Source organism: Mirounga angustirostris, unplaced genomic scaffold, assembly GCF_029215605.1.
Source record: "Mirounga angustirostris isolate CCGP_5_RB_7025 unplaced genomic scaffold, mMirAng1.0.hap1 SCAF_3, whole genome shotgun sequence".
NCBI lineage: Eukaryota > Metazoa > Chordata > Mammalia > Carnivora > Phocidae > Mirounga > Mirounga angustirostris.
This window is the reverse complement of record NW_026991711.1, coordinates 1,027,285-1,051,166: the sequence shown is the minus strand read 5'-3', so window position 1 is coordinate 1,051,166 and position 23,882 is coordinate 1,027,285. Positions and strand designations below refer to the sequence as shown.

Below are 23,882 nucleotides of genomic sequence, written 5' to 3'. Positions count from 1 at the left end.
GCTCTGTTGACCCATCAGCAAGACACTGGGGGTCGCAGCTCCTGGGAGCCAGACACCCTAGGGGCCACGGACAAGTGCCATCCTAATTTCGTCATTAAAACTTTCAGATTCCTTGATGTATTGCTTGTGAAGAATATGTATTAGCCTTTAAAACTAGTCGCACAAAAATCACAATTTGAAAAAAGTCACGTCAATGCTCTTACTCACTTGGTTTTTACAAGATTCAAAGAGAGGGAAAGGGTTTTAAGATAATTAAGAACAAACACGTCCTCTTGAGAACCTCAGTGATAATATCTTCAGAATTTTTAAAGACCTGCTACAAATAGATGCAAAATATGAGATAAATATCAAAATAAATGTTTTAATTAGCTTAGACTTAGTGAATGATTACAGTTCCTCGATCTTTATGAATAGTGGAGCAGAAAGTATCTATGTCCCGGGAAGGCAAACGCAGGCTGAATGCCGACCAGTGCCCCCGGTCACAACCTTCCCCTTTGTGGGCCGGCCCACGCGGCCACGGGGTCGTTGGTCCTACGTGGACAGGACAGCATGGAAAGAGAACCAGGCGGCACAGACGTGGCCGTCCTACCTGGAGACCAGTCTGCTCCAGAAGCGCTCAACGGACACAAAGCCCGTGAGCAGCTTGCTGGCGGAGCGGGCTCCCTGGGGGCGCTGGGAGCGAGCCGCACGGACCGCAGTGTGGATCACTGTCCCTCATCTGGATCCAGGTGGGTCTCCTGAGGCCGTGAGGGAGGGTCTGCTCGGGGCTCCGTCCTGCTCCTGGCCGCTGTAGGGGGTGGTCCTCGGCAGTCCTCCGCCTGCACACAGGTCACCTTGAATCTATGCTTCGTCTCCCCGTGAGTGCGTCTGTGTCCAAATGTCCCTCATAAAGGACACCAGTCATATTGGGGGTTGGGGCCTGTCCTTATTTGAGCTTAATTGCCTCTGTAAAGACCCTATCTCCAAATAAGGTCACACTCTGACAGGGTCCTAGGAGTTAGGGTCTCAACATATCTTTTCTAGGGGACACAGTTCAACCCATAAGACCCTGCTTTGGGGGACCCAGTGGGAGATTCGTCGGCCTTAGGGGCTGGGCAAGCTCAGGCTGCGTGTGCCGGGCACGCGTGCCGACGACGAGCCATAGAGAGCGGGGGCTGCTAAGAAGACAACAGCCCCGCTGCGAAGTCGTGGCCCAGGCCAAGCCGGCCCAGCCCGGGGGCCCTGGGGCCCTGGTTGAAGCAGAGCTGGGTGAGGAAGGGGACGAGAGTGCCCTGCTATGGAAGGGTGGGACTCAGACCCGCCCGACCCCGCAGGGCCCTGCCTCCTCCACGAGCTGCCTTGGGGGCAGCCACCCCTTTGGTCAGGGGCCTCCCTGTCCACCGAGCGGCCCTTCCACACAAAACTCCTGTGGCCATCAGCTGGGGTGCACTCCTCAGCTCCCCTTTAAAAGCCCTCAGGAAGGGGTCTCTGTTTGCCACCTCTGTACCCCCATTCTCTTCTCGGCCCACCCAAACTGGGCTCATCTCCCACTCCCCTGGGAAGGCCCGGACACCCCTGCACCCCAGGCCCCAAGGGCTGGGCAGGGGGAGAGGGCGGGGAGGGGCGCTCCCCTGCCGTATCTGTGTTCACAGCTGCACGGCCCCGGGGACTGCGTGGAGCCCGGGACAGATGCGAGGCTCAATGACGATGCAGCTCCCTGAATACTCCCCACACCTCAAGGCTCGCAGCCCCGCCTGCCCAGCTGAGCTGGACTCCTGGGCTGTGGTCCGGCAGACCAGCCCTGGCCATTTGCTTCCAGAAGTGGACGTGCAGGACTTAAGGGCCCCGTCCCGGCAGAGCCGGCCGTCGGGGAAGCAATTACACCCGAGGGCACCTTAGTTCAGGAGGAGCGAGCAAGGGAGGGACATCAGCTGCTGAAGGGTCCAGGTAGGCTTGTGGTCTGCCTGGGGGCCGGAAAAGGGTACCCCATCTTCCCCCCACAAGGTTGGTTCTCTGAAACCCTAGGCAGCCCCCCAAAGGATGGCCAGCAGGCCCCCCGGCTTGCTGCAGGCATGTCCCCGCTTGTCTCCTCCTCACTTTGGACCCAGTGTGACAAGGGCAGAGACACCCTGAGGGAACCCCGATTTTCTGAAGGGGACGAGGAGTGCCCTGTGCCTCTTCTCCTTAGCCCTACGTGGAGACTGGCTGTGTTTACCACCTGAGGTGTTACTGCTTTTTCTTAATAGAGACTTTCTTGGGGGGCGCCTGGGTGGCTCAGGCAGTTGAGCATCTGCCTTGGGCTCCGTCCCAGGGTCCTGGGAGCGTAGGGCTCTGAGCTCAGGCTCTGCCGCTGCCCCCAGGTCACGGGCACACACACGCTCTCTCGTGCACTCTCTCTCGCAAATAAATCTTTTAAAAAAGTAGAGACTTTTTTGGGAAAGCCGTGCTTTTATATAAATGATTTAATCTCAAATGCTAGTTTTAAACAGTAAATCAGAGAAACAGGGACAATTTGGAAGGCAGATGGACCCTCCCAGGCTGGGCCCAGGGCACAGTGACCAACGGGGACAGCCTTGCAGGACTCCCAAGCGTCGGGGTCTCCTGCTCTGCCACAGTGTTGACGGCGTTCCAGATCTGGAATCGGCAGGCAAACATCAACTTCCACCTCCGGACCGAGCCAGAGTCGGGCCCAGGCCCCGGGACCCCGGGCGGGTGCTCTGTCCCCTGCAATCTCTCCTCTCACATGGATCCCCCACCGTAAGCAAGGATACCGCGGTGCAAATGGCCCCTTGTATTTGTGCTCTGCGGTGCACTTTCTGGAGCCGCGTTTGTGATGGTGATTTCCTTGTGCCTCACGGGGGGCTTGGGAGCTGTGCAAGCCACAAAGGGCTCATCCGGCCATGATGAGCAGGAGGCCAGCAGGGCGCTGCTCGGACCAGGGATGAGCTGGCCGGCTTTTGTACTCGGGGAGATTCATTTCCTCTTGAATCACCTCAACTTTAGAATTAGCCCTAACATTTCTGAACAGCACAGGAATTTTGGGGGTTTGTCCTCTGTGCTTTCACTGCGTTGGGGACCCTGCGCCGAAGCAGACCGCTTTCATGTTCTGGGCTTACTGGTTTGCTGGCCCCCAGAGCTGCTTGCCAGCCGAGCCCGTCCGGGTGTGGGTAACGGAGATGAAGATGCGGGATCCTGGCTGGGAACCCCTGCGTGTGGCAGGACGCACTCCCGTCGGGGGCCCGTGTGCGCTGGCCTGTGGGACCTGAGCCCGCAGCCCGCACACATTCTGACCAGGGTCACCGCACGGGTCACCTGCCATTTCCCCTCATTTTCTGCACCAGCGGCACAGTCGGCTTGGACACCCCGCAGAGCAGTCCCCGGGGAAGCCAGGGGGCCACCTCCCTTTGTACCTTCACTGCTCAGTTACATGGTGTTTCCTACAGCCCATCCGGAGAATCTCTCTTACCGGAGAGCCTCCCACGCAGTCATGGGGAACGAGGTGTTGGTCTTAAAAAAACAGGCAAAGCCCAGCATGCTGGAGCACCGTGACCTCCCTGTGGCCCCTTGGAGAAGAGGAACCCATCCGGTCCCTGACTCCCCAAGGTTCTTGGGGCGCTGCCCGTGACCAACCCCTCCCATCTCTTCAGCTCCCCCCCAAGCAGAGGGTTTCCCCTTCGTCTCATTTCCTGTCCCCTCAAGCCACCCCCTTCCTTGTGAGCCCTGCCTGCTCTGTCCACTGAGTCAGGAACCCGGCCCACACTGTGCCCACCGCGTGCCCAGGACCTCCCAGGAGAGGGTGGCCCCTGCAGACCCCGCACCCTGGGCCAGCGGAGCCTGGGAGTCCCGCAGAGCTGCCCCGGTGCGCACCGGCCGCCAGGCAGTTCGCTGGGTGCTCGCTGACCTTCCACGAGCCCCACGACCCCAGGGCCGCTCCTGGAGGAGGAAAGTGCTCCTGCGGGCTCAGGGCTGGGCGCCCTCCCTGCAGGCCCATGTCGCCGTGCCCCGGGCGGGCCTCAGGCAGCGCCCACACCTCAGGATGCTGCGTCCCGCCGTTAGAGCTGCCTCTTGGCAGGACGCTGTGGTTTAGTTCAAACCAGCTGACCGCTCCGCCCCGCTACACGCAGATTTTGTGAAGCCTCAGCTGAAACGAGCGTTCTGGATGTTTTCGTCCTCATGTCCACTTTCGTGCTTCAGATGCCCTGATGCCCCCTGCCTGCACGGCCATCAAGGGGTGCAGTGAGCTCCTGCCCACCCCGGCCCTAGGTCGTGACAGCGGGCTGTGCTTCCCACAGGGCCGGAGCCTGGCTCCCCGCTGTTGGCCGGGGCCCTGGCCGGCTCCCGCAGAAGCGCAGCCCGCAGGTGGCCTGGCCCACAGGCACCACGCGCAGGGCTGAGGCCACGGGGCGCACGGGCTTCGTGTTGACCCGCCCCGCCGGCCACCCTCCTCCTCCTGAGAGGCTCCTGGCGAGTTGGGGGAGCCTAGCGTGGGTGGGGGGCCTCAGGGCGGCATGGAGCCTGGCTCTGAGCAGGTGCCTCTGCGGCCCGCGGGACCCTCGTCCTGCGGGTGAGCCCGGGAACTGGAGTCGGGCAGGGGAGAGCCTCCGGGCAGAGCTCCGCGTGCAGCCCAGCCCGTGTCCCCTCGGGAGGCCCGACATGCATGCGCCGGTCGGGGGCGACCCCAGGCGGAGAGGACGACCCCTGCCCACCTGACACGTAGGAGGAGGCCGGGGCGGGCTCGGGTGTCTCCTCCGCCTCCCGCACCCTCCCCCGCCTCCTGGTCCCGCCCCTGCCCCAGACTCTACCCCCTCCCTCCTCCTCCCCCCTGAGCCCTCCCCCTCCTCCCGCCTCCTCCTCCCCCACCGCCCTCCCTCCGCCTCTCCCTCCGCCCTCCGCCCTCCTCCCCCGTCCCGCCCTCCCCCTCCACCTCTCCCCCACCTTTCCCCGCCTCTCCCGGGCGCCCTCCTCCTTCCCTGCACCCCTCCCCCTCCTCCGCCCTTCCCCCTGCGGCCCGGGGCGGCGTCAGGCGCGGCACCTGCGGCGGAGGACGCGGGGAGGACTGTCCAGGCGGGCAGGTGTGCGGGGGTGGGGGGTGGGGGGCCGGTGGAAGGGGTGGATGCGTCGGGGGGGCGGGGGGGCGGTGAGCATACGGAGGTGGGCGGGCCCGACCGGGTTCTCCGGTGGGGTGCATCCCTGCAGTCGCCGGCTGGAGGCGAGGGGCTCGCTGTGCCCAGACGCCCCTCCCCATTGTCACGGGGCCGTGTCACACGCGGCAGGTGTCACCCACGCCCCCATGCCCCCCACCTTGAAGAGCCACATCCCAAGCTCCTCGACCCCCCCCCACCCCCGCTGATCCGTGAGGTGTCAGGACAGGTGTTGGGACAGGTGGCCCTGCAGGTCGGTGTGGGGGCAGCAGGACGAGGCCCCCCCACCGGCGTCTGCACTTCCCTGGGCTCCTCCGCCCGGCAGCGGCAGCGGGAAAGGCGGGTGGCCCACAGTCTAGCGGCCTTGCCTTTCAAAAGGGCTACTCAAGAGAGACTCCCACAGCTGAAAAAGAAGAGCGGCTCTTTTCAGTCAACTTCAAAGGCTGTTCGACCACTTTTTAAGAAAGGGGCCCTGTTGCTCTCCTTGGCTCCTCCCGAGCAGCTCTGCTCACTTAAGAGGGGCTTTGGGGAGGAGCAGACTTTGGTCCTGAGCACACAGCCTCCGGTCCTTACGGGAGACAGCCCCATCCAGGGGCCAGAGGCCTCCAGGGGCCCCCGCAGGCTGCCCGCCAGCCCTGGCCCAGGAAGGGGTTAAGGCGACCCGGCAGCAGGATGTGGGGGGGAATGCTGTGGGAGGCCCCAGGATGTGTGGCCGCTGGGAGCCGCAGGGGCACCACAAAAATAGAAGTGGGTCCCCAGGGGCTGCTGCCCGCAGAGTGTCCAGGCCCCCCCTGAGGCAGGCAGAGGACCCCACGTGGCAGGTTGGTGAGGGGGTGCGGGCAAGGAGCCCTTGCACCAGCGGGCGGGCGTTCTACTGTGCAAATCCAGGGGATGACGGCCGAAGCTGGTTTGCAGACCCGAGTTCACGGACCAGGCTGTTCTGAGCTCTGCCCAGCCTCCTGGGACCCACGCCCTCTGCTCACACCACGGCGGGGGGGACAGTCCTGCCCCGACCTGGGGGGTGGCGAGGAGGGGGCTCTCGCTGGGGTGATCCGGCTCTGTCTTAGGACCCCTTCGCTTTTCAGGACCTTGCTCCCTACCCCGTGGGCTGGCCTGCGCCCTCCCACCCTGGCGTCAGGGGCTGGGCCAGGCTAACGCTCCTGGGGCATTCAGTTTTGCCTCACACAGTTGTGTAAGGAAGAGGTCGGTGCAGAGAGCTTCTGCCACGTAGGGCCCACAGCCCGGGGAGGGGGCCCTGGGGCCTGGAGGGCCTGGGGCGACTCTTCTCAGAGCGGGAGAGGCAAGGTTTTCTTACAGGAGAACTTACAGGGACCTAGAAGGAGGCCGTCCTGCAGGGGTCACGGGTGACTGGCCCTGCAGAGCCCCTGACAGTCGGGATGGTCTCCAGCAGAGTCTCCCCCCAACCCCGCCCCAGCTGTCGCTCCCTGGTGCTCACCGGCGGCACCATCAGCCTGCAGGTGACCCTCTCTCTCTCTGAGCCTCAGGCTTCCCACTGCGGTCTTGAACTGAAAACGGGACATTTATCTGGGAAAGCAGCATCTGGGCAAGTCGAGGTGAGATCCCAGTCACTGGAAGGACAGCTGTCCGCCGCCAGGTTATTGAACTTCTGAAACGTGGACAGAATCCTGCAGCTGAAGCAAGGATGTGGAGTGTGTGTGGGCCGCAAACCAGCCGGCCTGGAATGCTCCCGACCGACTGCACATGGTCCCCGACTTCGTGGGTGTCGTATTATTTTAAGAGGCTCCTGGAGAAGTAGTTACAGACGTTTACTGCATTTGTCCTTTTGTATTTGCTCACGAGAACATTAGTGAAGCTCTTTGCTGGCAGGTGGGAGACTCGCTGGGCTGGACACACACGGGCAGCAGAGATGCTCAGGGGCCTCGTCCTTTGGAGAGGGCAGGAGAGGATGGGGTCGGTCTTCACCAAAGCACCTGCAGGAGAGGATGGGGTCGGTCTTCACCAAAGCACCTGCAGGAGAGGATGGGGTCGGTCTTCACCAAAGCACCTGCAGGAGAGGATGGGGTCGGTCTTCACCAAAGCACTTGCAGAAGCGGCCGTGGGCCAGGCGCCGGCTCACAGGAAGGCCGCACGCGTGGGCGGAGTCTGGCGCTGCGGTCGGCTGGCGTGGCCGCTGGAAGAGGCAGGGGTGGCCCCCTCTTGTGGGCTGCCCAGGGGCTTGTAGACTCTCCGTGGGCTCCCAGCTGGCGTAGCCTATCTGTGGCATGTTCCTCTTTGAGATGGGGACATAACCCTGCTTCCTCCTGACTTCCTTGAGTGAAACTTCCAGAACTCTCTGCCCACAGTAGGATGTCTGATACTGCGTGGTTGCAGGAAATGCTAGGACATCTCGACTTTGTGGCCCATGGGGGGAAGAAGAGGGCGAATGACGAGTCCCCTCCACCTTCCGCTTCTCTGTCCTAGAACCACCTTCTTTGCTTTTGAATGATGCTACTACATTCTCAGTATTGGCGATTTGTAACTGATTGATAATGCAGTTGTCATGAGAGACCGCGGCGGAGCCAGCTGCGACATTCGCATCTTCGGTGCATTTCTCTAGTGCTGGGGCTCCCGCTCGTAAGCAGCCGCGGGAGAGGAGAGTCAGATTTCCTGTCCGCAGGCAGCCGTCTCGTCAGTGAGAGCGTGCGCAGCGCCCTGGGTGACTCCCTTCAGGGGACCCTCGCCGGGCACAGCGACCGCACTGAGTGTGAGCGACGCCGAGCCCGGGTGTGCGTGTGCACGGGCCGCTCTCCCGGGACCCCGAGCTCCTGCGGGGCAGGGCTGGCCTGAAGCCCTCAGCACCGAAGCAGGTGCGCAGGGAGGTGGCCCAGCCGAAGGAGGAGCGGGCGACGCTGGTTGGCTTGGGTCTTCTGCTGTACTCGGCCACGTCCCTGCCACCCAGCCCCCAAGTCCCCTGTGTGCTGCGAGGGGGACGCCTGGACTCCAGAGAGGGACAGAACCAGACCTGGTGGCTGTGACCACTCCGGGTCCTCACCTATCGGGAGCTTTTCAGTGGGAGACAGACAGTTTGGTGCTGGGTGGTTTTGCCAGCCTGGAGATTCTTATTTGTTTGTTTATTATTTTTATTTTTTAAAAAAAGATTCATTTTAGAGAGTGCGCACACACGGGCGGGAGGGGCAGAAGGAGAGAGAGTATCTCCAGCAGACTCCCCGAAGAGCGTGGAGCCCGACACGGGGCTCGATCCCGGACCCTGAGATCACGACCTGAGCTGAAACCAGGAGTCAGACGCTTCACCGACTGAGCCCCCCAGGCCCCCCCAGCCTGGAGATGTTTAAAGTGAACGGGCCTGCCATCTGGGTCTGAGCTCTGTGCCCTCGAGATGACATTAGCTGTGGGAAACCACTGTCGAGATGCCGCCGTCTGCCTGGGAGCTTTGGGTGGGGGGCGGTGTGCAGTCACTGGAGGACCACAGTCCTGGGGGCAGGGGCTCACCGCTCCGGCCCCCAGCGCCAGCTGTCCTTGGGGTGCTCGGGGCTGACCTGCCTGGCCGTGACCTTGCCGGTGGAAGCGGGAGTGGCCTCATGGGTCCTCCAGCCAAGGCGGGGTGGAGGGCATGCTTTTGAGAACAAAGTCCTTAAAAAACTTTGTGCCGTCTCGCTTGGGTCTCAAGACCGGAGACTGAGTGCCTGGTGACCCTTGCGATCTCTGTGGCGGGTGGGGGCGCTGGAGGCCGGGCTGGAGGGGCAGGAGCCCAGCACTCCTGGGAGCAAAGGGAATCACACACCGGGCCTTTCCTTTCCGTCCGGAGGTTTAAGATTACCATCAGCCTGCTCGTGTTTGAAATCCTCTGAGCAGAATGTGGAAGAAAGGAGGAAAAAAACAGGGTTTGGGGGTTGGTTTTGTTTTAACCAGGGAAATGTGCCTCCTCGTGTTTCATGTTAAGGCCAGACTAAGGCAATCGGAAATCATTAGCTTCCGTCTGACTGTGGCCGTGTCGGCGCTGTTCCTGGAACACGGTTTGATGGTCCTGGATCCGGGGACAGGCCCCAATGCAGTGGTCCCAGGGCCTTTCGGGAGAGAGCGGCTCATTGTCCCTCGGGTTCAGCGTGAGGGATCCTCATTCTGGTGCTGGGCAGAGAGGTCCAGTAAGCGTCACCGGCACCCGAAGCGCATGCCCAGAGAAGTGACACAAAGGACGCGTGTAGGTACCGAGCAAGTTGGGGCCAGCAGCAGTGAGAATAAAACCAGAGGGACCCGTGCATACTGTGGGACCGGCAGGGGAAGAAGCCCTGAGCGTGTGTGTTGGCAGGAAAACAGGGAGGAAATGGGTCTCCTGTTGGGCAGGCTGTGAGGTTGGTGGTGCTCGCCGCATGAGGGAACCGGGCTGTGTGTCTGCCAGCCAGAGTTACCCCAGTCCGGTGGCGGCTCCTTCCTCCCTGCAAAGACAGGCGAGGCTCCGTGCCTCAGTGCCCTACTCGTCCAAACTCCTCCCTAGATGCGGGCAGGCAGTGGTGGGCTTTCGAAGCTGCCCTGGGGGTCCGAAAGGAAGCCAGACCTGGGAACAGCACGGAGGGCGGGCTGGCCGTCGGGGGCCAGGCGGTCAGGGAGAGCCTTGAGGGGGAGAGTGGCGGGGCCTGGGCTGGAATGGCAAGGGGCGTCGGTGGGAGGAAGGGAAGTGGGTGGTGCTCGTCCCTGGGGTGGCCTCCTCCTGGTGGGGCGTGGCTTGGGGCCAGGACAAAACCGCCCCAACGCATCAGGCGGAACCTAAACACTGAGGTGGAAAGGTGATATTGTTGGTAATAATATTCAAGTCAGATCATTTCCATCTTTATTCTCGAAGACGGGGCCTGCCAGGTACCGAGTCAACAGGGGGATGTCATAAGGAACCACACACGGGCTCAGACCAAGCACAAAACCGCGAGGTTGGGAGCCGTGTACCCCACACATGACTTCCGTTGCTTTCTGTCTCAAGTGTCCTTACCAGCTGTCTGTTTACATTCAGGATTGCCTCCCAAAAACCTGACTTAAGTTTCCTTTGCTGGATTTTCACGGGAGGGATTGTACCTTAATGTTTGTTCTGGGACTTGGGAGGACATTCTCTGCTCAGACGATTTCCCATGCTTTTCAGTAATCTGAATAAGCAATCAGCAGTGGTTTTGAAAGTTTGCCAGTTTGGTGAATTAGACTGTGACCTTGAAACCAGGGAATCAGGGATTTTTATATTCTTGAAACAAGAACCTGAATGTCAAGGGGAAAATCTAGGCCTTTGTTTTTTTTAAGCAGAAGTGAATAATATTTTTGTTTATGCAACCTTTATTCCGTGTCAATATCATAAAAGAAGGTTGTTTAACTGAACATTGATGCAGTAGACATTCATTGGAGGAGAATGAATTTCCTTTTAAACGTACTCCCTCCATTTCTGAATAAACACTGCAAAAGGCTGCATCTAGTTGTTTGGACTTCGAGAAACGACTATGCTGTCTTTGGGCAGGGTGAGCTCATTTTCCTTTGAAAATCTGTTTCTCGCACTGCAGACTCATGTTTGACTGCTGGAGGTTTGTCCTGTGCAAGAAAACTGGACGCAACCATCATTCTTCCCGGAGAGGCTCCGATGAGACCGAAAAAGAAGAAGGTGACCCTCAGATCGATGTACCTGACGTCCTCAGGCTTGTCAGAGACCCACCAGAGGGGTCACATTCACCTGCAGGTAGGGACCACTTTAATCCTTAGTTTGACCCGGAAGCTCAAAGTCCTGCCCGTAGCTTTTCTGGTCCTTGTAGGAGATGAGTGTGTTTTGGGTCTGGGAGAACAGTGTCCATCGTGGTGTCCCGGTGGCGTCCCCGTGGCGTCTGGCTGCAGGCCCGTGGCTGTTACCTGCCCACACCCGGTGAGGAGCTCCCAAGATGCTCCTCACTTGGTCCTGGAGGTTATTGCGATGAGCGGGTTAATGCGAGAGGAGAAAAGTTCGTCTGAGTTAGGGATGAAGCACAGTGCGGCCAGAGGGGAACCATCAGCAGGCTTGGCTTCAGTTCTCAAAACCACAGGAGCTGCTGTGGAATTCGGTAGACGGAGCTGTCACGGCTCAGCAGGTCAGTGGTTGGTGCCCGGAGGACAGAGCGAGCATGACCCATGCGGGCTGAGAGCCCCATGCTCCTCCGTGCCCAGCCTGGCCCCAGTCCAGGCCTGGGTCCCTTCCCGCAGGCTCCTGGCCATCTCGTAACCGAAGCCAGAGGCTGGACCCTGGTCTGCGGTTCGTCTGCACTAAATTACTTGTTGCCCTTCCTCCCCACCCTACTCTGAAAGTGGTTTTCACTAGACGGGGCAAGCCACGTGCTGACCACCGAGGGACAGCACGGATGGGATGGCGAGTGTCCCCCCGGGGCTGTGTCCCTCGCGGGCTGTGTCTGGGTCTCCGTGCAGCTGTGGGCGGCCCTGGCGAGCAGGCCAGCTGGGCCATCGCTGCAGCTCAGCCCTTGCGTGTCTATGTCCGCGTGTGAGTTTGTGCTGCTGATTGCGGTGTCTGGGACACACTCCGGACCAGCGGTCCTGAGCCACGGCTCCAGTGACGGGCCCTTCCATGTGTGAACGCAGTTGGCCACTTGAACTTGGCCGGTGGGTGGTTCCTTCTGGCGGGGCGGCCCCACCCGCGTCTCCTGTAGGTTTAGAAACTTGATTTTTGTCACGTCCCTTGTCGGTGACTGTTGGGAGCGGGAGGCTGAAGTCAGTGTCCCCGCGATGGGGCTCCCCGGCTCTCTGGTGCTCTCCGCGCTGGGAGCGGCGCTTTGGACGGCCACCTCGGGGAAGGCGAGGGCAGGAGGGGCTGGGGACAGGGCTGGGGACGGCGCTGCCCCTCACCCGGCACCCCCGCGCTGGGAAGGCCACTTGGGAAGGCCATGTGCCTCCTGCGTGAGCGAGCGCGCAGTTCCGGATCGCGGACACTGGGGGGCACTGACCTTTGCGTCTGCAAGGCTCTCTAGTCCTTCCGCGCTCAGCTGGGCCGCAAGTGGCTCGGGCTCCGGAGTGGGACACCGGGGCTGGACTCTCCATGGCGTCCTGGCGGCAGCAGCGTGCCCAGGGGCCGCAGTGAGGACCCCGGGGTGCCGCGCGCTCGGGCGAGGGGGTCAGAGCCGTGCCCAGCCGGCCTGCGCTCCCACTGGCGTCACTTCCTCTGTCCCCCAAGCCACAGACCTCCGCGGCGCTGGGGGTCCTGCTCTATGGACGAGGCCCGCTGGGCGCCACGGCCCATCCCCAGTGGACGGGAAGGCCCCCCCCATTGTCCTTGCTCCCTGTGGAGATGGGGGGAGCGGGTGCCGAGGGAGGGAGGCAGGTGCGGGGCAGACTCTGAGTAGCTCGTTTTCCAGCGCACAGAGTGGGTCTGTAGCTCTCTGTCCGGTCTTGGCTCTCCTGTGTGCCCGCCGGCGGCTCAGAGCCTGCCCAGACTGCCACAGCCACCCGGGGGAGGCCTCCCTCCGTGGGACGCTGTGCTGATGGCCTCCTCGGGGGGCCTGCTGCCTGTGACCTGGCCCGGGGGCCCATGAGCCACCGCTCACAGCGGCCGTGGGATGGCCCCACGGGAGGGTCAGGCCGCCTCTCCTCTCAGCAGCGGGGGGCAGGGCATCGCAGGTCAGTGCTGTGGTCTCCTTCCTGGGGCTAGTCCCGGGCTCAAGCCTCAGCTGGAGTCTGGAACGGACCCCAGCGTGTGTCCCCCGCCCCCTTCCCCGTGGCCACAGCTGTCTTTCTGGGAGCAAGTCGCGGCAGATGCTTTTTCTGCTCGGCGCCTTTCTGTGGGCCCACGCTGACCCCGGATACAGGCGGGGGGTCTCCGCTTACCCCTGCATTCTGGCCCAGCCATTCGAAGCTCCCCTCCCCCCACGCCCTGCAGGGGCAGCTGCCTCTGCTGAGGACCCCTGGTCCATGACCCGGTCAGGGCTGGCCTTTGTCACGCACCCGGGGCACCGGGCCAACAGTCCCGGAGCGGGGGCCTGATGCACCAGGGGGTGGGGAGGCCTGAGCCCTCCCTCCCCATCTGGTTCTGGGCGAACAGCTGAAGCAGAATGGAATGGAGCCCGTGAGCTACTAGGACCCTGCGGAGGCGGGAGGGGGGCCCTGAGGTGGGAGCTGGTGGCCTCGCGCGCGGGAGGGCGGGGTGAACCAGGCACCAGCTCTCGGGAAGGCCGACCTCTGGAGGCACTGGTGGTGTTTACGGACCCGCGCACGCGTGCGCACGTGCATCCCAGCGAGCGGAGCTCCGAGCTTGTCCGGCTCTGGATTCCCTGCTCTCCGCCTTCTGTGTGTCGTGGGCACGGGCGGGGCCCCAGCGCCACGGTCGCCCCGCCACTGGCCTCCCTGTGGCTCCAGCATCTGCTGAGCGCCGTGGCGCGTCTGCGGCACGTCAGGCAGGAAGCCTGTGGCCGTGGACGGCGGGTTGGTGGGTTTGAAGGCCCTCTGTCATCTGAAACCTCGCGTGTGAGAGCGCGGGAGGCGCGCCCGTCACGGGGGCAGCTCCTTGTCACCGCGGAGGTGCCGCGTCTGGAGGCGAGCCTCCCCTGGTTTGGATGCCGTTGCCCCGCGGTTTACTTTGCGAACAGTGACATCGATCGTGATGGGTGGTAGGGTCTTCAGTGACGCCCACAAACCTTTGAGCATCATGCTTGAACAGGTACTGGGCAACGTTTTGAGGATAAAAGACAACAAAACGCGGTTCTTGACGTGGGTGTAAAGCGAACGATTGCCGTCGGCCACATGAGGTTGGGTGGTGAAGTCGCCGTGGTGTCAGTCAGCTGCCCGGGGCCGGGCGAGAGGAGCCCCCGATGGCCGGCAGCGCCCCGCGAGCCTCGCGGTTCTCTGCTCTCCCAGGGCCTCCCACATACGCGCTCCCGAGTGGCATTGACTTGGGGTTAGTTATGACCGACGTGACGGTCGCAGGACCTGGAAGAAGGACTCTGAGCATCTGAGAAGCCCCTCACGGGGACACAGAGGCTGGGAGGCTGCTCATCACCGAGGCCCCCTCCCCATGCACCGCCCCCCCCACAGCAGCAGGATAGCAGAAGGATTATTTTTATTTCTGTGGAAAGTTAGTGGGTTTGTGTGTAATTATGAGCTTGATGATGTGTGCTGTATGATTAAGGTGATCCCGGGGCCACACTGTGCCTGAGGGTCATGATTTAGACCAACGAGTGTCTGGGGAAGAGTGAGACCACGGTACTAGGAGCCTGGTGATGCTGTTCCGTGTTTAGATGACACCCTCCCGCACCCCAGGCGCTCCGACGCCCTTGCCCCACGCTGTTGAGCCTCAGAGCCCCACTGACCTGTGTCTGCTTAGAAATCGGAACCTGAACCAGCTCCTGGGGGCGCTTTTTAAAAGACAGCGTCAGAGTGGTGCCTTCCAACAAGTGCGTGATGTTGGCTTGTCTGTCTCCTGAGATGCTGGCAGCCATCGGTGAGCGTTGCTCGGATTTATCAACTAGCTCTCGAGATTTCCCTTCTTATATTCACCTAATGACCAGAAGCGTCCCCCTTAACTCCTTGTTGCCGTGAGGTGCAGTTTATAGGACAGGAGGTACACAGGCCTGATTCTTCCCCTTGTATCTACCAGTTTCTAGGATAGTGAGTTTGCCGTTAGCATCTTCCCAAGGGTTTTTACGAATATCGCTATAAACTCTTACAAAATAAAATTTAAGTGAATACATTTCAGAGATCTCGTTGGCTTTGTTCGAGGGATCCTGAACAGGGCAGCGTCCCACCCAGCAGCTGGAAAGGGGCTCCGAGCAGGTGGACAAGGTGAGAGGCTCCTTAGGAGCAGGAGGGGCGGACGAGGAACTTGGTCTGGAAAGAAATCGGGTGGTGATTGCAGGGTCACTGCTCACGGGTCCATCTGGCAGATCACCCAACTGCCTGGTGCTGGTCACTCCGTTTCTGGGGGACTTGAAGCTGTAACTAAGTCTCAGTTTGGTGACGGGGGCTTAGCGTCAGTGGTCTGGTTTTTAACAGAAGTAAAAGACTTAAATATTTCATACATTCTAATCCATCGCAGCTGTTCGTATGGGTCGGATTGTCCTGTTTGGGGCCTTGGGAGCCTCTTCGTTCGGCCTTCAGATCCACCGGGCCTGCTGCCGCATCCTGGGCACGTCCTTGCGGAGAGGAACACGGGCGAGTGCCGGGCCAGTGGACGGGCCTAGGGCGTACGACACATTTCAACCTCAAATAGCTCACGTACACATGAATTCGTGCGACCGAGTACTGCTTGGCCACAAAAGCTACCGTGCGGCTTGCTCGCGGGAGAAGCCAGGCGGGTCTCAGAGACGCCGAGTGAGGGACGCACAGTTCCTGTTGCGGGACCTCGGGGGAGGAGGGTCTAGAGAGGGCCGAGCGGGTCTCTCAGCCTCGGGTCGCACTGCGGAGTGGGATCGCGTGCGCGGTGGGCGCCCAGCATGCACGTGGGTCACAACTGGTCCGCGGCGCGCGTGGATGACCGCCTCCCCCCTTGCAGCCTGGGAAGGAGACACGCTGAGTTCCCTCCCTGCTCTCCGACGTCAGGGCCACGTGGATCCCGGTCTGTCTCCCGCTCCCGCCCCAATCCGTTTCCGGGGACAACAGCATGCGGCTCCTCGGCCGTTTCCCGCACGCGCACCCGGTGGCGTGAACGACAGTGGCCTCTCTGTCACGGACCTGGGACCGTCACGCCTGAGGGAAGGTGGGATTCAGATTTCCGGCCGTGGGGTCCGGGACGACCCCGCCGGGGGTACAGCCCCATCACCGTGTCCTGAAGTCTCTCAAAATCCTCTCTATGTGGTTATGTCAGCAAGCGGAAAAGTAAATTCCTTCGTTTCATTTTTCAGTGATTGCCATTTTACATTTCCATTTTACTTTTGGGGCGCCTGGCTGGCTCAGTCTGTTAAGCGGCCAACCCCTCCTTCTGGCTCAGGCCGTGATCTCAGGTGGTGAGATTGAGCCCCGTGTCAGGCTCTGCGCTCAGCATGGAGTCTGCTTCAGATTCTCTCTCGCTCTGCCCCTCCCCGTGTGCCTGCTTGCTGTCTCTAAAATAAATAAAATGTTTTTTTAAATTTCCATTTTAGGGCACCTGGGTGGCTCAGTCGGTTAAGCGACTGCCTTCGGCTCAGGTCATGATCCTGGAGCCCCCGGATCGAGTCCCGCGTCGGGCTCCCTGCTCGGCGGGGAGTCTGCTTCTCCCTCTGATCTTCCCCCCCTCATGCTCTCTCTCTCTGTCTCATTCTCTCTCTCAAATAAATAAATAAAATCTTTAAAAATAAATAAATAAATAAATTTCCATTTTACTTTGTAATTACGTAGCATGAACGAATACTGCACACCCAGAGGCGTGTAGGGTCCGTCCCTCTGTCCTCCTCCTGTTCCCCCTCCCCCCGGGGTGACTGCTCTCCTTCTCAGGTTTGCTGTTCCTCCTACTGTGCGAGGTCTTGAAGTACAAGTATCTGTCCTTGTATCTGCTCCGTCTGCTGTGAGTGGCTGATACCACACGCACTTCCCTTCGCTCTGCTCTCTTCTAACCCGGTAAATTTTGGACTGTGATACCCGCGCCCTGGGTCTGTCCCCTTGGCGGTCCCGCCTCTCTGCCCGTGCCTGCGGGGTTGGCAGATGTCACCTGTAACACCTGCGCTGTCCCCAGGGCCCCGGCTGGTGTGGGACGGTGCATCCTGGATTTGTCCCTGAGGGACGGGTGGCCACGGGCCCCCTGGGCACAGTCCTGCCAGGACCCTTAATGCTGGGGTCGCTGGGGTCGCTGGGGTCCTCGCTTCCTGGGAGGGTGAACTGTGTCTGCGTGTCTGCATGTGTGTCTGCGTGTGTGTCTGTGTGTCTGCATGTGAGTCCGTGTGTCTGCGTGTGTCTGTGTGTCTCTGTGTCTGTGTGTCTGCATGTGTTTCCGTGTATCTGCATGTGTCTCTGTGTGTGTCTGTGTGTGTGTGTGCTTCTGTGTGTCTGCATGTGTGTCCGTGTGTGTCTGCGTGTGTGTCCGCGTGTCTGCGTGTGTGTCTGTGTGTCTCTGCGTGTGTCCGCGTGTCTGCGTGTGTTCGGCACTCAAAGCAGAGCGTCCTCTCTCAGTTCGCCTGGCGCAGCAAACACCTGCGGGGAGATGCGCGAGGTCTCTGTGTCTGTTGCGCCGGTTCCCCGAGAACTTGGTTGACAGTGGCCGGCACCTCTGTTCCTGGGGACAAACGTGACCTCTGGGCACGTGGGGCTTGGGAAGGTGGGTGCCCGCAAACACAAGGTGCTTTGCCTTCCTTCAACCGCTCGGGGCGGGGCGCCTCTCTGCGGGCTCCGTGTGGCGGTTCCGGGCTACGTGTGTCCCGTGGGCCTGGGGAGGGCAGCTGTCCGTTCCCGCCGCAGCGAGGACCCAGCCTGGCCGGCAGCTACCAGAAGCGCCTCGCTGGTGCTGCTTGAGTACAGAATTTTCTCTCCCGCTTCATACGCTACGTGGGGATTTGGGGGGTTATTTTCACGCAGATCTTTTCTTCTCCGAGACTGCACATTATTTCTCGATTGCTTTGATGACCTTGCTTCCTGCTGGCCCGCGGCCCCCCTGACTCCCCGCTGGTGGTCACACGGCATCCAAGCCTTCCTGGAGCCCCGCTTGTCCAGTCTTTTCTCCCCGAAGCAGCCTGGACCCTCTCCCCCTCCCTCCTTCTTTGCTTTCCTTCTTTCCTTCTTTCTTTTTTGGTTTGTAATAAATCCTACACATCTTCATGACTCACAGTCAAAACGGTGTAACAGGTACACCAGCCAGGTTCTCGCTCTGAGCCTGCTGCGCCTGCCGGTCTATGCCCGCGGTGGTCTCTCCTGCGGGATCCCGCGCTCCCTCCTGGCTTATACAAAGGGCAGCACACTGCAAACCCCATTCGGCACATTTTCCCGCTCAGTGTATCTTGGACGTTGTTCTGCGTCAGTGAAGAGCGAGCTGCTCATTCTGTATTCGTGGCCACACGTAACCCTCCGTGCACACGGCCACAGCTCCTCAGTCTGTCGGTGGACGCTTGGGTTCTTCTTTCTCGCTGTTGCAAACAGTGCTGTGGTTAGTGACCTCAGATGATGTCGTGTATGTGTGCCGGTGTGTGCATTCCGGGTTCCCAGAGGCCGAGGGGAAGCAAGTCCTTTTGCTGCTTTTGCTCCGAGTCGCGGCTGCACTGCGGGCTCCGTCGTGCACCCAGAGCCGGCTGGAGAGCGGCTCTCCGCAGAGGCTCCCGGCACCAGGTTCTCCATCCGTGTTTGCCAGTCCAAGGGCGGAGAAGGGCCGTCTCGGTGTGCAGGTGTGACCACACTCGTCCCACGCAGACCTGGAGGGCCTCCTGCTTGGTTTCAGACTTGTTTACACCTCTTGCTGCCCATCTTCTTATTGGCTTGCTCATCTTCGAATGGTTTCTAGGAGCTCTTTATAAATTAGGGAGATTGGTCCTTGTGACAGGAGTTGAAAGTACTTTTTCTCAGATTGCCATTGTCTTGATTTTCTTTTTTTGCCATTTTTAAAATGTAGTGGAATTCCAGTATTTTGTGGCTTTTGGATGTTGAGTTATAGTTTAAAAGGCCTTGGTATTCCAAGGTTTTAAAGGAATTCACCCATTTTTCCCCCCTAGGACTTTTATTTACATGTAAACCTTTAACCTGTTTGGATTTATTTTGTTCTGTGGTCTCAAGTATGGATCCAACTTTGTTTTTCTAATCTGGTGGTCCTGATACCATTTATTAAAATCTCTATCTTCACTCCACAGATTGGAGACACCACTATGAAATTATATTAAGCTTCCATATGTATTTGAGTCAGTTTCTGTAATTTCTGGTCTACGTGATTTGTCTTTTTGCCTTTCAGTTTCTGGTGCCACTCAGCTTTAGTTACTGGGGCTCTGGGGCATATTTTAACATTTTATCTGGTTCATTTCACTTCATTGCTCCTTTCAAAGGTTTACCTGACCACTCTTGCTAGCTTTTTTTTTCATATAAAATCCAAAATTCATTCTAATTACATAATTACATAAACAAATCAGCAAATAATTATGGTTTTATTTCTTTGAGTTTTTTATACTTCTGATTTCTTTTCCTGGTCTAATTGCATTGTCTGGTATCTCTAGGGCATTGTGGAATCATGGGCTTGCCTAGTTTATTGTTGGGGAACACGCCTCCTACAGTCTTCCTATTCAGTATTACACTGGCTTAGGGCTGAGATAGGGACAGTTTAGTGTGTGTATGTGTATTATATTAGAATACCCAACGATTTTCTTTTCTGAGTATTTTAAAATCAAGAACAAATAAAAATAACTTTATCAAGTGCTTCTTTAGTATCTGGAGATGATCATGACATTTTTATTTAGGAACGACATCAGAAGGAGGTATGTTTATACATTCCCCACACTTAATCCTCTACAACCTTTTTTCTGTATTCCTGGCATAAAGCCCAATCGGTCATGATATCACTCTTTTTTTATCTTTTTTTTAGAAGATTTTATTTGTTTATTTGAGAGAGGGAGACACAAACACAGCAGAGAGAGAGCACAAGGAGAGGGAGCAGCAGGCAGAGGGAGAGGGAGAAGCAGACTCCCCACCGAGCAGGGAGCCCGATGTGGGGCTCGATCCCAGGACCCTGAGATCATGACCTGAGCCGAAGGCAGACACTCAGCCAACTCAGCCACCCAGGCGCCCCATGATATCACTCTTCTAATAGGATGTGGATTTTATCTAATTACCATTTCTTTCTTCTCTGCAGCTTGATGTTTGAATGTAATATGTTCTGGAAATCTTTCCCATCACCCCCACCAAGGGCAAGCTCACACAACTTCTCCTATTTTCCATTTCCTGCTCTTTTAAGGAAGGAGCCAGGGACACTAATCACATCAGCCCAGAAAACTGGCCACTTTTCTACTGACCAGATAATTACTTGAGCGTTTGTCTCTTCTCCTGTTTGAGTGCCAACCTCTCAAGGCGGAATCTGTCTCACAATTCTCAGCAATCACAAATTAAGGAGACATGCTATACCGAGGAATGCATCTAGTACGTATGCTGGGATGAGAAAAATACTTAAGACAGCAACCCCTCTGTCCTTAAAATTCAGTCCAGGGCAGGAAGCTGGCAGCCCTCCAGAGGCTGAGGAAGGAGCTTTGGGATGACAGGAGCATTATTTGAACATCACTTTGGGGAACGTGCTCAGTTGAAGTTTGGGGTTCGGGAATCTGGGACGTTTGAGAGAGAACAAGACGCATTGGCCACCTGCTGTGAACGGGCTCCCACCCTCGGCAGGCTGAGGGCACACAAGACCCTCGTCCTTGCTGGGCTGTACGTGGAGAGTACGTCTACTGTCAGTGAGACATCGGGGAGAGGGGCAGTGGGGTAAGCCCCGGAAAAATGCAGTTTGAAAAACTCAAGTCTGGGGCATGTGTGGCCTGGGGAACCTCTCCTGTCAGCTGACTAGGGAGACCCAAATAAGGAGACACAATGACACTTGTCACCCACCGGCTGTGTTTCTTCTGGTCTGTTCTCTTGGGAGGCTACAGAGACAAGCACACTGTGAAGACAGGTGGCGTGTTCTGGATACTAATACAATATTTTAATTCATTTAAAGCCTTCTAGGTAAGAGACCTAATAGAAGCAGTGGCCCAGACCCTCACGATGGGGACCCATCCTCCCAGTGAAGGAGCTGAGCGCCCCCAGTCACCGGAATTCTCAGTCCTGCCACCAGTGCCCAACCCCTGGGCTCCGGTCCTGTACCCCTCCCCCGTGAGCCCTTCCCAGGTACACCCCACCCCTCCCCACATGCACCCCCCCACGTGTACCCCACTCCTCCCCACGTGCACCCCACTCCTCCCCATGTGCTCTCCACCCCTCCCCACGTGCATCCCCTCCCCACGTGCACCTCACTCCTCCCCACGTGCATCCCCTCCCACGTGCACCCCACTCCTCCCCACATGCACCCCACTCCTCCCCATGTGCACCCCCTCCCCACATGCACCCCACTCCTCCTCACGTGCACCCCCTCCCCGCATGCACCCCACTCCTCCCCACGTGCACCACCTCCCCACATGCACCGCACTCCTCCCCATGTGCACCCCCTCCCCGCATGCACCCCACTCCTCCCCACGTGCACCCCCTCCCCGCATGCACCCCACTCCTCCCCACGTGCATCCCCTCCCCACATGCACCCCACTCCTCCCCACGTGCACCCCCTCCCCACATGCACCCCACTCCTCCCCACGTGTACCCCCTCCGCACGTGCACCCCACTCCTCCCCACGTGCAGCCCCTCCCCACGTGCACCCCACTCCTCCCCACGTGCAGCCCCTCCTTAGCTGAACCCCTTCCCCACATGCATCCCCACCTGCATGCACCCCTGGCACTCCTGGTCCCTAACCCTTGGACACATGCCATATGGAAGTGGTCTCAGATCTCTGGTATTTGTTGTTTGGACTCAGTGTAGCCTGAGCTGTTCTTTTATCCTCTCTCAATGCGTGTAGACTATTTGATTAATTTAAATTCTTTTAAAAGGTACAAAATTATACATTCTAACTTTTAGTCTGTGGCATTTCCCTAGCTATGTATTCTAAGATAAGAGTTTGCAGTTTTTTTGTTTTTGTTTTTGTTTTTTGAGAGAGAGTACACGAGAGGGGGGAGGGTCAGAGGGAGAAGCAGGCTCCTCGCTGACCAGGGAGCCCGATGTGGGACTCGATCCCGGGACTCCAGGATCATGACCTGAGCTGAAGGCAGTTGCTTAACCAACTGAGCTACCCAGGCACCCGTGTTTGCAGTTTTTATATTAAAATGACATTTCATACCAAAAATGTTAGGAATCACTGTTTTGTTTTGAAAAAATACTTTGAGGGACACCTGGCAGGCTCAGTTGGTAGAACATGCAACTCTTGATCTTGGGGTTGTGAGTCTGAGCTCCAGTTGGGTGTAGAGTTTACTTAAAAACACAGTCTTAAAAAAAATATTTTGAAATGCTTTGAAAAACATTGAAAGCTTGTAAACTATGTGAATTCTGATCATCATTGTTATAATGGGTGTGTTGGTTTTCCGTAGCCTTGCTGTAGCTGGTTTAAAATCCCGTCTTTGTACTTAGCAAGACAGCTTCTTCAGTCACCCTCTGGTCACTGTGTCCCTTCATTTCAGTGGCCCATCTGTGACCCTGGAAGGCAACATCTTGTTACACTAAGTAGACCATGAAGTGCACTTGAGATGCAAGATTATGTTTCTTCGTGCTTCGAAGGACCCAGCAGCCAGAATGATTTCTCCGCGTCTCGTCTCTTCCTTCACTTAGCTCAGCATGGCTGAATCATGCATGTAGAATAGTTTTCTGTCCTTCTCTTCTTAAATAAACACACACACCAAGTCCTGTTGTGCCTTCTCAAGAAATGCCCCATTTCCCGGTGTCTGAGGTTTCTGTGCTGGGTCCTCCCACCCCTCCTGGAGCTGTCCCTTATACACTTGGGCTTTTTTGGTTCTGAGGCTGGGAGCACGAAGCCAATTGTGATACCTGGAGAGCGAGGCATTTGGGGGAGAGGGTTGGCGGACATGCCCGCGTGACCTCGCTCGTGTCTCCTGGGCCAAGCTGCACTCCTGAGCCGTGTTCAGTCAACGTGCGGACTTGGAGCCTTTTGAGGGCTGGGCCAGGTGCCTGCAGACAGAACTGTTGGGAACAGGCCCGACTTGATGAGGGTCGGGAGTTCAGGCAGCCACTGGCCTGGGGAGCAGCCCCACGCTGGGGCGGTCAGGGGAGAACCGTTAGCTGTGCTGTGTGTCGTGTTGTATGGAGGTTCCCGCCCCTGAGGGACACGGGCCGACAGGTGTGCACGCGGAGACACGCGGGTGTGCGGGCTTCGGCGTGGACTCATGCACGTGGGCGGCCGGCGGCGGGCTGTGGACGGGGCTGGGCTGGCCGTGTGCTGGTGAAGCTGTGGCAGCTCACGGGCTCGCTGTTTCTGTGTCTGTGGGAGTTTCTCTGATTCACGGAACATTCTTCTGTGACAGAGCCCACGCAGTGGGGACCCCTGTGTGTCCGGGGACCTCCGCTGTGTCCTGAGTGCGGCCGCCCTCGGGGTCAGAAGGAATCCTGTGTGTGGACGGGCCTCGGGGCCCCCCTGAGACTACCCGCGGACGTTATTTCAGTCCAGCTGGCCACGGTTAACGTGGCTCACGAAGACGCAGTCTGGAGGCAAGGGAACTGTTTCCAGACCTTTCAAATAGATGTGGTGACTTTTCCCTTCTTAAAAAGTCATGATGTGGGGCGTCTGTTTGAGGTTCTCTCCCCCTCTGCCCCTCCCCCCTCAAAAGAAAAAGTCATGAGGACCCTCTGCTCCTCGTATTTGTTTTATGGGAGGGTTGGCATTTCGAGTTTCTTTTAATAGCTAGAGTGGACTGTCCTGTTGCCCGGGGCGTGCGGAGAACGATGTGCCCCAAGTGAAACGGGTGTGGTCTGGCACCAGAAAGGACCGTGTTAGAGAAGGCTCTGGAAGCTTTGTGACGCTGGCCACAGGATGGGCATGTGCGTGCGTCACACCCCCCAGGAGGGCTTCTGGTCACGTGAGTGGATGAGGGCCCCCCCCCCGCCGACAGCTCTCCAGCCCACCTGGTGGACACAGACCCCGGAGGAGCCAACCAGCCTCCGCCGGGACCCACTCTCGGAAGCCAGCGTTAGGAAGCCCCTCGGCCGACTCCCGACGCAGCTGCGCCCCAGAGGCTCGCCCGACTCTGGTCTTCGGGCCTCTCTCTGCTTCCCCGTGAGATCCGTCCGCACGGCCGCGTCCTGCCCGGGGACTGGGAGGGGCACAGC

The 23,882-nt window shown here is 58.7% G+C and overlaps 1 long non-coding RNA gene across 1 annotated transcript; it reads left to right on the top strand.

The window, feature by feature from the left end:
* The first annotated feature begins 4,988 nt into the window (after positions 1 to 4,988).
* LOC123839913 (uncharacterized) lies at positions 4,989 to 22,461 on the top strand. Its single transcript, XR_006789795.2, has 3 exons — positions 4,989 to 5,051; positions 10,634 to 10,806; positions 22,223 to 22,461. It is a non-coding gene; the product is annotated as an uncharacterized LOC123839913 (long non-coding RNA).
* Positions 22,462 to 23,882: the final 1,421 nt, after the last annotated feature.